This window comes from Rhinolophus ferrumequinum, chromosome 8 (genome assembly GCF_004115265.2).
Source record: "Rhinolophus ferrumequinum isolate MPI-CBG mRhiFer1 chromosome 8, mRhiFer1_v1.p, whole genome shotgun sequence".
Lineage (NCBI taxonomy): Eukaryota > Metazoa > Chordata > Mammalia > Chiroptera > Rhinolophidae > Rhinolophus > Rhinolophus ferrumequinum.
Window position 1 is genome coordinate 80581976 of NC_046291.1, and position 17296 is coordinate 80599271.

The 17296-nt window shown below is 42.3% G+C and overlaps 1 pseudogene; it reads right to left on the bottom strand.

Annotated features, from left to right (window-relative positions):
- Positions 1-15801: 15801 nt before the first annotated feature.
- LOC117025578 (ras-related protein Rab-40C-like) lies at positions 15802-16823 on the bottom strand (annotated as a pseudogene).
- Between the last annotated feature and the right edge of the window lie 473 nt (positions 16824-17296).

Sequence of the window (17296 nt, forward strand, 5' to 3'; positions counted from 1 at the left end):
GAAAAAGAATGTACAAAGATCTGTTCTGGACATGCCGACATTCTAATGGGCAGAGCTTGATGCTCACACAAAATATAACAAATAAATACATTATTATGTGGTAAATTGAAAGATGGTTAGTGCTGCAGAATAAAACAGGGTGAGGGGGACCAAGAATGCTGGTGGGGTAATGCATTGCTATTTAAAATAGGGTGCCCAAGGCAGGCCTTATTTTTAAGCCTGGGCAAAGGCTTAAATGAGGTGAGGGTGTATCTAGAGGAATGTGTGGAGCTATCTAGAGGAATAACATTCTCAGAAGAAACAATCAATACAAAAATCCTCAAGAGAAAGGTTGTCTGGAGAATTTGAGGACTGACCAGAAAGCAGGCCAGAATAGCTGAAGCAGAGTGAGTGAAAGAGAGAAAGTAGGTGAGGTCAGAGAGGTGATGGAGAACCCCAGTTATGTGGTACCTTTTAGGTACTTTAGATACGTTGGCTGTTACTCTGGCTTTTGAGCAAAGAGTAATACGTTTCAAGAGAATTGTTTTAGTGCTGAATACAGATTTTTTTAGAGGGTAAAAGCAAAGAGATCTGTTAGGAGGCTTCTGAAATAGATAATAACTATGATGAAAAGGTAGCAGTGAAGATGGCTGGAAATAAGAGAATTCTAGCCACATTGTGACAGTAGAGAGACAGGAGTTGTTTATAAATTAGATGTAGGGTATGAAAGACAGAGAGAAACCACGTAGTCCCCAGGATTTTTGGCCTGAGCAACTAGTAAGGTGGAGATACTATCACCTGAGATGGAAAAGGCTTTGCGAGGTAAGATGAGGAGTTCAGCTTTGGACGTGTTCAGTGAGAGCTGTCTATTACATGGCCTAATAGAGGTCTGGGGTAGGCAGTTGCATATGTGGGGCCTAAGAGTGGAGGATGGGCTGCGATTTATTTATTAGTGAGGTGGCAGCATATGGATGATATACAAGTAGAGTATATAGAGAGAAGTGGATCAAGGGGAGCACCTCAGGGCACCCTAACATAGAGAACTGGGGAGAACAGATGGGATCAGCCAAAGAGACCAAAAAGCAGTGACCTCACTCAGTGACCAGTGAGGTAGAGAGAAAACCGAGAAAATGTGTACTTTGGAAGCAAGCTCAGGAAAGGACATCTAAGAAGAGAATTTATGCAACTGTATCATTCCCGAAGTCGCTTAAGATGAGGGCTGAGAATTGACAACCAGATTTAGCAAAATAGCAATTTCTGTGGAGTGGTGGTGCTTAAAGCCCAATTGTAGTAGGGTTACGGAAAGAAATGGGGAGGAGAGGAATTAAGTCAGTGAGTATAGATAACTCTTCTGAGATTTGCTGTGAATGGGGAGCAAAAAACTACATGGCAGTAGTTGGTGGGGAAAGTGGGTCAAGAGAAGGATTTTAAGATGGGACGAACAGCCGCATATTGTATACTGATGGGAATGATCCATGGGTGAAGAGAAGTGTCTTGAGCGTAAGGAAAGGATTACTCCAAATAGGTGAGAGGAAAATAGGATCCAGGAATGGAAGGGACTGGCTTCAGATGGGAGCACAGGGAGTGCATCTGGTGTCAGGCAGGAGTGTCAGAATGTTCACTAAGGGTGAGTAGGTATGTTGAGAGTCTCTAGAGACTCTTCTGGTGGCTTCCATTTTTTTTCAGGGAAGCGAGAAGCCAGGTCAACAACTGAGTGTGAGGTTCGGAGAGGAAGTAGTGGTTTGAGGGAAGGGAAGTGATGGGATAGTATCTAGGGAAGTGGAGGAATGAATGGACAGAGAGCAGGATTACTAGCCCATTTGAAGTTCTTGGTGGTGAATATAAAATGAGATTTGTCAGTGAAAGTTTTTGTCTCTCTCTCTAGCCTGTTGGCTCCATGTTTGCCTTGTTCACAGAGCCCCAGAGGCTAGGACGGTGCCTTGCACACAGTAGGTACCCTGTCCCACCCTGCCTCTGCCCCGCCTCCCTCTAACTCATTCTCCACACAGCCGGCAGAGAGATTACTCTAAAAACAGTGTGGTTCCTCTGTTTACATTTTCACACACAGTGGTTTCCCATAGAATTTAGGATAAGGTTCAAACCTTTTCCCACAGTGTAGAAGCCCTTCATAGGCTGGTCTCTGGTTAGATGTCCACCTCACCTGTTGTGTTTACCCACATGCTCCACACTCTGGGGCCTGCCACAGTAGCGACTTAGAATTTCTCTGCTCTCTCTTTTGGACTATAGCCTTCCCCTGATTAACTCCTACTAATGTTTCAGGGACTTGGCTCAGAAATCACCTCTTTCAAGGAGCAGTTGCTGACATCTGTCCTCCTAACATACCACGTTGCAATTGTCTCTTCTATTTGTTTCTCAAAGTATTGTATGTAAATTCTAGGACAGCAGCATGGCATTTATCAGTATCCTGAGCTACTACCATGGCGTCTGGCATATAATAGGTACTCAAAAATTGTCTGTGAAATGAAGAAAAGAAAAATTGGAGTCAATAGTGGTCGTCTATTGTCTATCCAGGCAGGGAACAGTGAATATAATTATATTATACGTAACATATAATATATAGCAGACAGCTTCAAGGCAGACATTCTTGACCTTTTTGGATTTCGTACTTAATTCTTTGTCTCTTCCCTACTCCTAAATGTACTTTATAGTATATCTTTGATTTTTACATAAAACAATCAAGATATAATTAAGATTTGGTTTACAGACACATCATCAGTAAGGACACACTCTTTGAACAGTTTTTCAGATCCTGGGATCAGGTGGCTCTGAGCTATGCTCACTTCGGGGGAGGAGACACACACTCGAATCCACTAGATCCAGGTTCGATCTCCACCCTTTCTCTTCACCTCCCTGAATCCCAGTTTCCTCATTTACAGTAAGCTTACCTCAAGCAATATTGTAAATATGGTATTTTATAGATGAACAATAAATGCTAGTTAGCTATTATGATTGTGACCTAGGACTCTTCTTGTTTAGGCAGTTGCTATACAGCCAAACAAAAACAAGTGTTCCACTTGGACAAACTATTGCTTCCCCTATGCTCTGAAGTCTGCCTCCTTCTCCCTGCTTAGGTCTTATTTTAAACATCCTCACCTTCTCTGGTTAGTTTATCTAAATTAGCTCTCACAACACCTGCTCCCAGCCCCCACCCAATCTCCTCCTTTGTCATCATAACTTTCCAGTTCCTTCATGGTGTTGATCACTATTTGTAATTCTAGAGTACAAGTCCCATAATTGTCTTGTTGAGAGTTATAGCTCTAGTGCCTCATGCAGAGTCCAGAACATAGCTAATAGGTTATCAATAATACCTGATGAATGGATAAATTGAACTCTGCTTTGACCATACTGCCAATTATTTGTAGGATTTTGGGGGAGTTGTTTCACTTCGATGAGGTACATGAAAATTGTGTCTCTGCCTTCCAAATATGAGGAGAGTATGTTTGTCATCGAATAGGATTGGCTCCAGGTACTAGGGACAAGAATATTGACAATTATGTCAAAGAAGGCTCTGTGTTTGCAGAACAATTTGTAAGCTTGCACCGTCTTCGAAAGTTCTCAGCAATACATGGAAACAGAGAAACTCTAGAAAAATAGGTAGTTTCTTAAATGAAGTCTCTGTCAAAGAAAGAAATATAATGAATATAAAACCTATTGGCTATGCCTTGAGATGAGAATCACAGCCCAGCTCCCCGCATTTTGCCAGGAGCTAAGGGAGCATGACAGAATGTGTTAAAACACCAGTCATGCCCAGCAGTCACTTACAAGCTGGCTGGAGAAGTCGAGACTGATCCTTGAAATCTAGTGAGAATACAAGTTGACATAATTTATGGACTAAACTGTGCTTTACAGAGGAGTACTAAAATTACTGTAACTTTAGTACAGAGTATCAGAGGAGAGGGAAAATCAGTGAAGGCTAAAAGCTTCCCACAGGGGTGGGGCTCGATTAAAGAGTAAAAGTGTTAGGAATAGAGGAGAGATGGCCTGGAGAAAGGGGTCTGACTAAAGAGCAGCACCCCCTGCTGGCGGCAGGCTTGCCATTCACATAGGAAATACCGTATGGCAATGATAACTGGGCACTGGAAGCGGGCAGTGAGTGTAGTCCTGGAACCGTGAGTCTGGCATTGCATGATGGATGGCCCACCTGCAAAAGCTGTGGCTTTCTAGCTACTTCTCTGCTGCCTCCTGCATTCTCTGAAACAAAGCAAAACTAAACCAACATCATCACAATAACTGCAACAAAACAAAACAAAAAATTTTCTACCCACAGGATTGGCAGCAGGTGGAGAATCCAGGCTCCTGCCAAAAGAACCATAAGGACAAGCATTTATGAAAATGCGACTGGCTGAACAGTTGTTATTTCCTATAAAAGACAAAAGATTGGAAACAAATGACAGCAGGACACACAGCATGCCTGTGTGTGTGTGTGCGAGCACCATGTGTACAGGTGTTCATATGTGGTACACGTGCATGGGTGTAACTGTGTACGTATATATGTATCACGTATGTCCATATTGTGTGTATATGTGTGTGTGTGCAGTGTGTGGTATGTATGCTCCTGTATGACTCTGTGTGTGCCGTGTGTGTGTGTGTGTGTGTGTGTGTGTGTGTGTGTGTGTGGAGGGCCCACGTTTCCCTCCATCCCCTAGTGCCTGCTTGGGTATCCTCAGTTCTTGGCTCCCTGACAGAAGGAGGTTTGGGGTACAGTCCCTGTGGGGACAGAGCCAGGAGTGCAGTTTCCAGGCTCTCAGCCTCACGTGGAAAGGTGCTGGCTCAGGTAGTAAATGGCCATCAACTGTGATTGGATGGCCATCGGCTGTGGCTAGTTGGCTGTCAGCTGTAACCAGTGAACCATTGGCCACTAATATAACTGCTGTGGCTACGCTAGCAGAAAATGGGGGCTAGCAAGAAGATAGTGGCTGGCAAGCACGGATTGCAGTTAGCATGACAGAGTGCGGGTTGCAGGTTGCAGAGAAGTGGATGGCAGGTTGCAGATAGTGTGGCTCCTGCTTCCTGTGTCTCCAACCCAGCTGCCAGCAAGACTATAGTGGTATGACTCCCCTACCTATGGCTCCGTGGGTGTTCCTTTTTGGCCTCAACATATCCTGCGTTCTTATGTGGGGAGCGGGACTAGAGGCCCCTCAGGCCGCCCCGCACGACAGTCCCCTGCTCCCTTTTCCTCTTCTGGGTGCACCTGACGCCCCCTTGTGCCCATTGCCCACCTACGGGGAACCTCCCTCTGATTGGTTTTCTCCGGAGTGGCTGGCGGGGGACCGCACTTCCCCGTCCCCCACCCCCCTCTGCCACCCCCCAAGGCAGGAAGGCAGAGGAAGTGACTTTGATGGATCGCATTGCACGGGAGGACCAACACTGGCAGATTAGAAAGGCTGCAGCTCTGGTGCGCGGACCTCCATCCGGGGGTTGTTCTGATGAGATAATTTTTCTCATTAACCTTGATAACTCTCCGCTGATATACGGCTCTGTTTGCACTAACAGAACTTTTTTTTTTTTTTCCTTTTGGTCTTCTTTCTATACTTCCAGGGAGAAGAACTTGGAGCCTGGTGGCAGGCTGCAGCTGCCCAGCTGTTAAGTACCTTGGATTTTCTTAGGCATAAAGCTCTCAACAAATATAGACCCAGTGTTGGAGGGAGTGAGAGATTTAGAGATTTAAGAGACCCACGCGGGCTCGCGTGGGGCTCATCTGTTCGCACTCCCATTTCACTGCCTTTATCTTGCAGCAAAACCCAGCTAGCTGCTTTGGCTCTTTGCTGTCACCTTATTTCAGACACTCTAGCCCCTGCCCCAGCTGTTTCTGTGCTGGAAATAGTATATAGCACATGAAGAATCATTATTTGGTGTGTCTTCCCCAGAACACTTTCTCTTCTCCCCAGTTAAATTAATTTGTGTATACTATACAAACATCTTTTATAGTATTTATTACAATAAATCGTATCCATTATTCAAGTCTTTTCTCTTGGTAGGTTGTGAGCATTATGAAAACACACACTGTCTGTTTCATCTTTGTTTCCTTCGTTAATACAGTGTAAGGCACATAGTAAGCATTTCGTAAATATTTGTTGACTTTTGGTATAAATTAGATTCAGACACAAAATTGGGAATTACCTTATATGCTTCATGAAGTTAAATTTTAAGGGGAAGTTAGCAGAGGTTCATTGTATCCATTTGGGGCCTAATGTTGGACGCTCATAACTGCTCATCTAGACACTGAGTATCTTCCCAGAGTTTCTCATAAGGGAGAGTCACCAGAGAAGTTGATATGATGAGGCTCTTAGTTCATTATCATGAATAATTACAAGAATAGGGCCCAAGAACTTAACATATTAACAAACTAAATACTTTTATGAAAAACCAATATAATTATGTTGTCAAAGAGGTAAGTACAGCATTTATTTTTAAAATCATTCACAATACACCACAGGAAGTATGATCCGGATATGGGACACATGTGAAATGATGACTACTTTTCATGTGTATCTCCATGAGTTTACACATAAATGAATTTATAAATTATATCAAAATTCTAAGTTTTCTCCTTCATGAATATGATGCTCAGGTAGAAGCTTTTCCTGACTCCTAGTCCCAGATCTGATCCCCAGCCACTCCCCACCCGCCCCCCCAAACCCACCACACAATGAACGCTTTCTCTTCTTCCCCTCAAACAGGCAGAAGCCATTCAATAATAGCCTTTGCTTATAAACTGACACTCAATTTGGAAAGATTTCCTGTGTTTCTTAGGAAGTGAAATTATCCTCAGAACTCATTAATGAGGCCAACAAATATATTTTGTCGGGTTATGAGGATTGAGGGAATGGAATATGAAGAACTCTTGGTTTGCAACCTCAGGAGCTCTCCGGGTGAAATCTAAAACTGGCCCCCATACACAGTGGGAAAGGAGAGATTGAAGAAAGAGTTAAAACACTTCAGATTGGTAGGTGGCAGGTTTAATAAGCAAGGGAACTTACCTGGGCAGTAAGACCAGTAGATCTCCATATCTACCCATCATAATTTAAAAAGTTTAGGAGAGGCCTTAACTGGGTTCAGCCATGAATATCACCCAGAGGGTCTCAACAACACACTGCTTTCTTAAGGCTGTGTGCTTGAAAGGGTTACCATTGTGGGCACAGTGGGCAGAAGGTACATGTCAAGGACATGGAAGAAAGTAAGGAGCCCTTGATTGTCCAGTTCCAGTTTCCGGGTCAACCAAGGGTCACACTTTCTCAATGACCTCCTCCAGGAACTCTCTAGGCATTCTCTGCGGAATGTGGGGAGACGTTAGCTGGCAGCTGCTGTGGCATTGCAGCCAGTGTTGGTGTTTGAGGAAAGACTCAGACTAGAGGGAGAGGGATAGTATTCTCCACTTCCCCAGGGATAGTTCTCAAATTTAGTGTAAAGGTTGTTGCTGATGCAACATGACCTCAGAAAAAGGCCAGGTTACCTCAAAATTATTGGAACTGGGAGAGGTACTGGTATTATTTGAATCGTGGAGAATTTACAGGTGTAAAGGATCTTGTAACCAGCTAGTCCACAACCGCATTTTATAAATGAAGAAACAACAGGGATCCAATGATGGAGAGCATTATCATTTTAAAAATAAGTGAATCAATATTATAACCAGGGAGACACAGAGTTGGTCATAATGCCAACCGAGACCACCCAAGTGATGGTTTCCACTCCTAAAGGTGTTATAAAGATTAGAGCAATACATACGATGGAATTAAGTGAACACTAGTTCTTCACACAAAGATTCTGGTTCCTGAGTTCAATGTAAGGAAAACTATGTTCCAGTTATGCTCCATAAAATGATCTCTCCCTACTTTGGGCAGGCACTCTGCCAGGTCTTGGGGACAGAGCTTACAATCTAGTGGAAGAGACACATTTTTGATAATATGGTTAGAGTTGGCCCAATACACGTTCTCAGAAAAGCTTGGCCTCCAGCTTTCTATGAGCACACCAGACCTGTACGTTATGGATGAGTGGCAGAAGCTGAAATGGTTGCAGAGAAGTGAGCTTACTTTCAAATGTGCCCCAGCATTTTGTAAATGTAGAGATACATCTAAAGTCAATGAAAATTGTTATGCTGTTGCCTCATGCTTTGAGGAAGCCTAGCAAATACCAGGCAGAGTTAATTTCTTGTTTTCTGCTTTCATCACATGGCTTTCAACCTCTCTCAGCCTCTGTTTCTTGTCTAGCTAATGAGGTGGGGATTTAACAAAATGAGATAATGGGAGTAATATGCCTCCCATAGGGCGTGCCACGTGGAAGGCACGCAATAAAACTGCAGCGATGCCAAAGTGAGAGAAACATTTATGTTTAGACTAATTCCAGATACACTTTAATTGTTTTAGTGCTTTACCTCTATACTATGAAATGAATAATATTATTATCCCTATTTTGCTAACAAAAAACAAAAGTTCAGAAATGTGGTTTGGATCATGAATTCAAACCCAAGGCTGTCTAAAATAAAATTTGTTTTCCCAATGATGCATTTTTAATGATAGTTTAGCCTTGGGAAGGAAAAAATCTGAAAACGGCTGTTTGCTACCTGATTCAAGGAATGAGGCACACCTATAATACTTTTCTTTTGATGTTGTAGTGCATTATTACTTCAACTTTCTTAACATTATTTCATGAGGTAAAAGTAAAAAACTGGATCTGCGGCAACTCTTGGTTTGCAAGAGTTAAAGAGTTAAAAGTTAAGAGTTAAAAACTGGATCTATAGTCATCACTCTGTCCTTTGATCTTACATTTAGTCTGCTGCATTCATTTCTATTACTTGCCTCTTCTCTTTGGCATCTGAACTTTGGTTCTTGAATATTCCTTTTATATTTCTTCTTGCAAAAGAGCCCTGATATATATACACAAAGTCTGTAAACGTAAGTTCACGGAAGCTTTACTCAAATAGTAACACAAAACCAAAAAGTGGAAAAAACCCGTATGTCCATTATAAGTGAATTAAAAAAAAAAAGTGGTATATCCATAATATGGAATTTAGTAGAACTAAAATGAAATGAACTACCAATATATGCAAACACATGGATGCATTTTAAAAGCATTCTGGAGTTAAAGAATCCACACACAAAAGAACACAGTGTGAATCAATTGGTCCGATAGCCAAGGACAATAGTTTTGTATCCAAAGTAATCTATAGTGACAGAGAGCAGATCAGTGATTGCCCGGGGTCAGGAAGTGGAGTGTGCAGGGACTGACCTTAAGAGACCCAGGGAGCTTCTGAGGTGATGAAAATGTTCTGTATCTTAACTGTGGTGGTGGTGGTTATACAAGTATGTGTATTTGTCAAAATACATTGGCCCATGTACTTAAAATGGGTGCACTGAATTACATGCTAATTATACCTCAATTAAATTGATTTTTTTATGGCTGTTGCTTTGTCCAGTAAAAAGATGAATAAAAGCATAAGGCCTTTGAGGAAGGAAAATATGTACCAGGTAATGGGAGAACGTCAAACTATGCCCACTTTACAAACATGCTGAAGGCTGAATGGCAGCAAATTTCCTCTTGTCTCTGAAAATATCTGCTACGGTATATTTGCCAAGGCCTGAAACTGAAGAATTCCAATCCTAGAACTCCGGTTTGTTTCACTGAGACAATAAAAGAAAGCAACAAAAGAAACATAAAAATCTCATACCATAGTGGAAGTCATATTTAAAGTAATGACCCTCCAAAAAGATTTTAACATGCCATGATTCTGGGGATTTCATCAAGGAACTTAAGGCAATGGTGGCAAAGGACCGGGTAAACAAATGACAGAAAAGCATGAACGAATGGACTGAAAAGGCAGCTAGTATAAATGGACAGAAAATCATATTACTCTTTACTTGAAATAAAGAGAATTCCCAATATTTCTGAATGAAGAGTTGAGATTAAGGAATCTTGTCTTCAAAATAAGCCAGATGGTATATGGCCCAAATACCACAAAAAAATCCAAAATCTAAAATTAAAAAATATTCCACATGGGACTTTTGATTTGTGATATTTGTTCTGGAACTTGGCATCTCGTCAAGTTGCAAATAATGGAGGAAACTTAAAGATTAGCTAATGGAAATGTAGGCAGCTTGTGTATAATACCTGAAATTCACCCAGAATGCTTTATTTTATTGTTAATTCACATAAATCCCCCACTGTAGTACCTGGCACAGAGTGGGAGCTAAGTCAATCTTTGCTAGAAGGAAGAGAAGGAAAAAGAGATAAAAGGAAAAACCGTATTTCAAGTTTTAGCTGAATCTCTATACCTGAAGACAAAAAAAAAAAAATGTATTTGATAAAAAAGTTCAATAAGACATTAACATATTTTAATTTACCTCACACTCTCCAACACCCTCCCCCCGTCCAATAACCTATTGATTAGTGAGTTAAAATATATATTTAATTTCAGAAGTCCATAATTACGAATGGCATAAATTGGGATGGGTGCTTAGAATGGATTTCTACCTCTGACTTCCTCCCTTAGCAATATCTGGGTGAGAAAGGAGGAAATATGCTTAGACTGCTTAGTGGATGGCATGCCCTCATCCAAGAATTTGGCTTTAGGAACAGGAAACAGGCCATGACTATTGAGTAGTCATGGCAGTTCACCTGAAGGATGATCAATGAACTTCAACTCACAAGCACAGTTTGATTGACGTAAGATAATTCCCATTCAAGATAATGGGGGACTTGAATTGGACTCACAATGTTAGAAAGTAAAAAAGGGTAAGTCTCCCTAAATGAGAAAGAATAATTTCTTGGATGAGTCCATCCTTTTAGCCTGAGTCCCTTTGATAATCGACAATATAGAAGTTTGTATTTTCAAATGATATGTTTCAGTTTAGCTTCCTATCGATGTTCTTTGTTAGTATCACTTAGTATTTTTTTCTCAGAAAGAGGCTAGAAATCGCCTTCTTTCTTCCAGGAGAGAGTGAGCATTATAAAGGTTTTCTGCCAAAAGCAGGGAGCCTCAGATAAGCAATCTCATCCTTCATCCATGATAAATAAGCTATTAAAAATCAAGGGAAAAAGGCAATGGTTGGAAGCTGTGAAATGCACAGACAATGCTGTGGAAACCTCATTTGTAAGACCACAGAGTTTTCCCCATTGTTTAACCACAATGCTGAAGTCTTCTCTATTTATATTTTTGTTTGGGGACTGTTTTCTACCACAGGCTGAAGTGCTTTTGTGCATGAGACTGAAAAGGTGCCAGGACCAGTCCATCTGGCTGGCCAAATGGATTGTGCTCACTGGAGCATTGCCAGATGTATATCAGTAGAAAGTTTAATTTCTGGACAGTCTAAGCCCCCAGTTCTTTTCTCAGTTTAATGGAAATCACATTTCTATTTTCCAGAAACTCCTCCAATTGCCCTAAGTGTCGTCACCTAGTCTTGCCTTCTATAATTTAGGTCCCAGTCTCTAGAGATCATCCGGCTCAAGAGTGCAAACTGTCCTCTCTATCAAGCCCAAAATAGTGAAATGAGTTCGATGAAAAGGTTTATGCCGAGTGAAAAATCACTACGTTACAGTTGATTATATTGGTCTGACCTTGAACAATCTTAGAAGCCAGAGTAGTCATTTCAGTTAAGTAATTTAGTTTAAATTGCTTAATTAAGAAATAAAATTCCATGGAATTCTCTAGATTAATTTGCACTTATACTTAAGAGCATCAACATTTATAATCAATTTAAAGAGGAAATAGGCCTAGAGTATTTTATAGGTTGCAGTGAAACCTAATTGGATTCATTTGGGCTGAAATAGGAAATATAGAGAGATCTGATACATTTTTAATTTCCCACATCTTCAGGACAATAATGGGCATTTAATCTTTGTCAAGCAGTGAGTTTTATATTTGAAATTTCAGAAATTGCGGATTTCTAAGATGATACCCCCCTGTTCTTACCTTTCACGGAAGGCATTAGGCAGGGCTAGATTGCATCAGGAACCCACAGGCAAGGTTGTCCTACACATCAAGAGTAGATAGATGATGGGTGACAAAAAAGGGTGCTTGGGACCAGAAGGGGCCTGCTTTTGTCAGCCTATGCATGTGATCTCTACTCAATCCCCTCATTCCCCTTTTTCTCTTGAAGAATATTTTATTTTATTTATTTATTTTTAATTTTTTTTTTATTGGGGAATATTGGGGAACAGTGTTGTAGGGACGGAGTCCCAGAGAGCAGTTTCCAGGCTCTCGACCTCAAGTGGAAAGGTGCTGTCTCGGGTAGTAGATGGCCATCAGCTGTAACTAGTCGGCCATCAGCTGTAACCATTTAGCCATTAGACACTAATATAACTGCCATAGCTACGCTAGGGGGTTGGTTTGTTGGAGGAGAAGCGAATGGCGAGTTGTGGATCATGTGGCTCCTGCTTCCTGTATCTCCAACCCAGCCACCAGCAAGAAATAGTGGTATGACTCCCCTATCTATGGTTCTGTTGGTGTTCCTTTTTGGCCTCACCATATCCTGCGTTCTTCTGCGGGGAGCGGGACCAGGGACCGTACGTGACAAGTATGTTTTTCCATTAGCAGCAAGTCAAGTCATTGTTTTCAATCTAGTTTGTTTTCAGTCTAGTTCTGGAGGATGCAGCTCACTGGCCCATGTGGGAATCCAGCCAGCTACCTGGGTGTTATGAGCACTGTGCTCTAAACTACTGAGCCAGCTGGCCGCCCTTGAATATTTTAAATGAGAATGTCAGGACTAGATTTTATTTAAGAAAACTCTGTCTGAGATATAGGGAAGAGATTTGAGGGGGAACAGATGGTAAGACAAAGGAAACATTTCTGAGGTCATGTGTCAGAGATTCTGAGGTTCCGAATTAAGACAGCAGTAGTGAAAATGGAGGAGAGATTCTGGAGGTAATATCAAAAGGACTTGGTGATCTATTGAGAGAAGATGGGGGCAAGAGAGGGATGTGGGAGTGAGATAAAGCAAGGATGACGGCCCAGGTTTCTACCTGGGGTGACAGCTTGTCACCCACACATCCAAACATCCAAGTTGGCCTGGGGCTGTACTCGTTAATGTCTGCAATACTATCCTTTTATTCTCTAGTGAATCCCAGTTTGGCGGATAAATTTATATGATACACCTAGTAGAAGAATGAATGGCAATCACATTGGAATTCTAGGGAGGAGATGGGATGAAGAGAGAGTTTGGAATTATTATATTAAAGATGCCTGTGGCATAGTTGTATTTATTCACTCACCATCTTCAAACCTTCCTTGACCATGTAATTTAATCCTTCAATCTTCCCCTTTGACCCATCCCTGGTCTCCCTTACCTTGCTCTACTTTTTCTTTAATCTTATCACTTAGCAACTTTCATCATACTGTATAAACGTTTTTAGTATGTTGATTGACCATTGTGTGTTATGTGCTATGATGGAAGATATCTTAAAGAACTTTGGTCTCTTCTGTTCACTGACGTATTCCAAGTATCTAAAATGGTGCCTACTATTTAGTAAAGGATCAATGAATATTTTTGAATGAATGAATGAGTGAATTGAATGAACTCAATAAATATGTATTGAGTGCCTACTGTTTTTTGAGCTCATGTGTCTATCCTAGTCAGAGATATTCAATAGATTGTAGGATGTTCAATAGAAAGTAAATACATGTGATGCTGAGGCTCAAGAAAAGGTCTGGACTGGAGTTATAAAAGTGTGTACCAGTAGTAAGCAGATCATGTTTCATCTATTATATGATTAATACTGTATAGTGACATCATTTTAAATTGGATAAGAAGAGCATTCAGGACTGGGACTAGAGATTAACAACAATTAGAGAAAGGTGTGGGAAGAGAATTTAGGATCGAAACCGAGTATGTGTGGCCAATGAAATAAGAACAATCAAGAATCGGTAGTGTTATGGAAACTGAGGTAGACTAAAAAGAATTTTGCCAGGAAGGAGTTGTCAAGAGTATGAAATAAAGCACATTATTCAAGTAAAGCCAGAATTGCCATCAAATTTATTAGAAAGATGGTTACTGTGGGATGAATTGTGTGCCCCTAAATTCATATGCTGAAGTCCTAACCACTAATCTGACTTTGGAGATAGGGCACTTAAAGAGGTAATTCGGGTTAAATAAGTTCTTGGGGGTGGGGGGCTTGTCCTAATCCAATAGGATTGGTGTCCTTATAAGAAGAGAGACAGGAGGCTTGCACCCAGTCAGAGGAAAGACCATGTGAAGACACAGCGAGAAAGCAGCCACCTGCAAGCCAAGGAGAGTGGTCTCAGGAGAAACCAACCCTGTCCACACTTTGTTCTTGTACTTCTGGCCTCCAAAACTGTGTGAAAATAAATTTCTGTTGTTTGAGGCAGCCTGTCTGTGATATTTTGCTATGGAAACTTACCAGACTAATACAATGATCATTATTGACATTGGAATAATAACATTTTCAGAAGCAGTGAAAGCTGATACCACGGAACAGTAGGGTAGGGTGTGAAATGGGGGTCGAGTGTAATTCCCGTTATATAGAATTGTAGCTATGTGGGAGGGAGGAGAGAAACAATTCAGGAACCAGAGAGGCTGTGCTGAAACCTCAGGAGAGCACTAGTAAAATGTGGTTACCATACATTTCCAAGAGACAAGCTGATTGTTTTCACATAATTATGCATATTGATTAGAGCATATTTCTTTGTTTTGTAATTAAAGGGAATCTTGGGAGAGTTTCTAATTTGAGCCAGGCAGGAGAATCTTAAAAAGGACATTAGCAAAGAAGCTGGCACTCTTTAGGTGGAATGTTAGTGTCGCTAAATCAGTTAGTCCTCCCAATATAAATTACATCATGTTGATGCTATGCCCCAAGCTGTATAAAGTTTAGGGTTGTTTGAAGTCATCTCTCAAAAATTTTTAATGCACTTTATGCTTTTTTCGCCAAGTTTATCACTGACAATTTAAGGTCAGAACTGAGTTTTTCTTTCTAGAGGTCATAATTTACTCCTACATATTAATACAATGTCCCTGAATTGGCATGTTACACTTTTTAAAGTGAGATTGCATTCATTGTGTTCTAATTCCTCTCTCCCTCAGGGAATTTTCTCCTACAATCACTCCACATCTTCTTTGCATCACCAACTTCCCATCATAATACAAATGCATTGTGAGTCTCCAACACTAAAAAAATAATAATAAAACATGCCTTTCACCCACATTACCCAAGAGTTTCATCCTTTGTCCTCCTATCTTCTCTATAAAACTCAATTCTTAGATGGTCTCATGGTGATTTCTCAGATAGCATACATATCATCTGTAAGGTGATGACGCCTCAGCTTTCCCCTGGGCTTCAGTTTGGTACACCTAGGCACTAAAAATTAACAAAAAGTAAGCCTTTAGATTTTCACCACCATCTCCAATCCAACTCTTAACCATTAATATTCTCCTAGCAATAAATAGCTTTATTCTCCCAGCCGTTCGTGCCAAAACTTCTTTCTCATTCCCAATCCCTCACAAAAGTTGTGTTTGATCAACCTTAAAATGAGATCCCAATTAAAAAACAAACAACAAAGAAAACCCAAGACAAAACAAAGGAATTGGTCTTTGTCTCCAATCCTCTCTCTCTCTCCACATAGCCCGAGCTCATTACCACAGCTGAGGTGGGTTCACCACTTGTCTGCATGGAGGTTTCCCTGCTGGACCATTGAAAATGTCTAAATAGGTGAACCGTCTTCTACATAAATAAGAAAGGCAAGCCAGGCCGCCAGGGTCCTCTGGGACCTCCCACTGGAGGCCAGGCTGTGTTAAGCTGCTGCTTTTCCACTTTGTGGCCCCACTTCGAGGTTCCAGCCTTGTTTGTTCTGCGATATCAGCAACACCAGCACCAGTGGCCCTCTGTGGAGCTCATTCTGGCTGAGACCACCAAGCCCACTAGGTACAGCCCGACACCTACCAGGAGGGGCTGTGTGGCCAAAGTCTTCCCTGCACATAGTGATTGGCTCAGCTGGTCCAGGAGCATTTCCCCAAGTGCTAGCCCCCTGATGGCATCTGGACCTCGAGGCACCCTGCCTGCCTGGCTAGGAAATCTTATAGTTGCTCTGCACAGTTCTGGAACGGGCTGGGGGAAGATGGACTTAAATCTCTTGAGGCTGTTACCCTTGCTGCCCTAAGCCTAGAACCTACTCGCCAGCGAGTGAGAGACCTATGTGTCATGAATGCCATTGGCCACGGAGGAGGACCTGAGGTGGCTCTTGATGGTGACGAGCTGCGGGAACTTGTCAATGAGATGCACAGGGGTGCAGGAGATGATGGCCCAGCCGCAGAGGTTCTGCAGGCTGAACATTCTGTTGGCCTCCTGATCTCCATGCAGTGCTGCACAAGCACCACGAAGAACTCGGTGACATAAAAGGACTCAATGCACAATGTGCGAACTAGGTCATGCAGTTCTTCTTCACGCAGGTGTGCGCCTGCTCTGTGGGGACTGGCCGCTTGAAGACCAGGTGCAGCAGATTCCCAGCCAGGATCCAGGAGGACCTCCCTGACCCCTGACCCCTCCCTCCCCCCTCCGCCCTGCACATGCTTGTGGATGTCTGATCTACCAATCCATGAAAAGGAAGGACCGGCGGATATTAATGTCATACTCCAGGAGAATCCCTTGCATCCCCTGGGGTAGGACCTGAAGACGGTGCAGAAGCTGCCCTGTCCCAGGTTGTCCCCGAGCTCCAGCAGGATGGTGGTCGTCTTATTCCGTTGCTGTAAGTGTACGCGGTACTCGGCTGTGCGGTGCTGCAAGTTCTCCAGGATCTCACTCTTGCTCACATCGCTGTCACCCACCAGCAGGGACTTGAGCAGGTAGTCGTAGCTCTTAACCCGGCAGCCCTGAGTCCCCATCTTAACTCACGCGCGCAAGGTGCGCCGGCACAGGCCGCGCCAGAGCGTGGCGGTGAAGGAGGCCACGTGCCATGCGCCCCGAGGCCCCCTCAGTCTCAGGCTCCACCTTCCCCTGTCTCCATACCACTATTATGCTTTTTATGGATAACTGAAATAGCCTCCAAACCAATATTCTTCCTTCTGCTCTTGACTCCATAATATATTCTCCCCATAATAGCTAAGAAAATGTTTTACAAATATGATTCATATTGTCACTTCTGTAGTGGCCATTAGCACTACCCACTGACCACACTGTCCCCCTGTCCCTTTGGATACATGGTAGAAATGCCTTCTTGTGGGTGGGGTTATGTGGCTTGTTGTGACCGGTAAGTTGTGAGCAAAGTGACACCTGCATTACTGAGTTGCTATTACTGATTCTAGACCCTCCAAGAATATACTCTTCCCACTGCCACAAACGTTAGCATGTTCAAGAC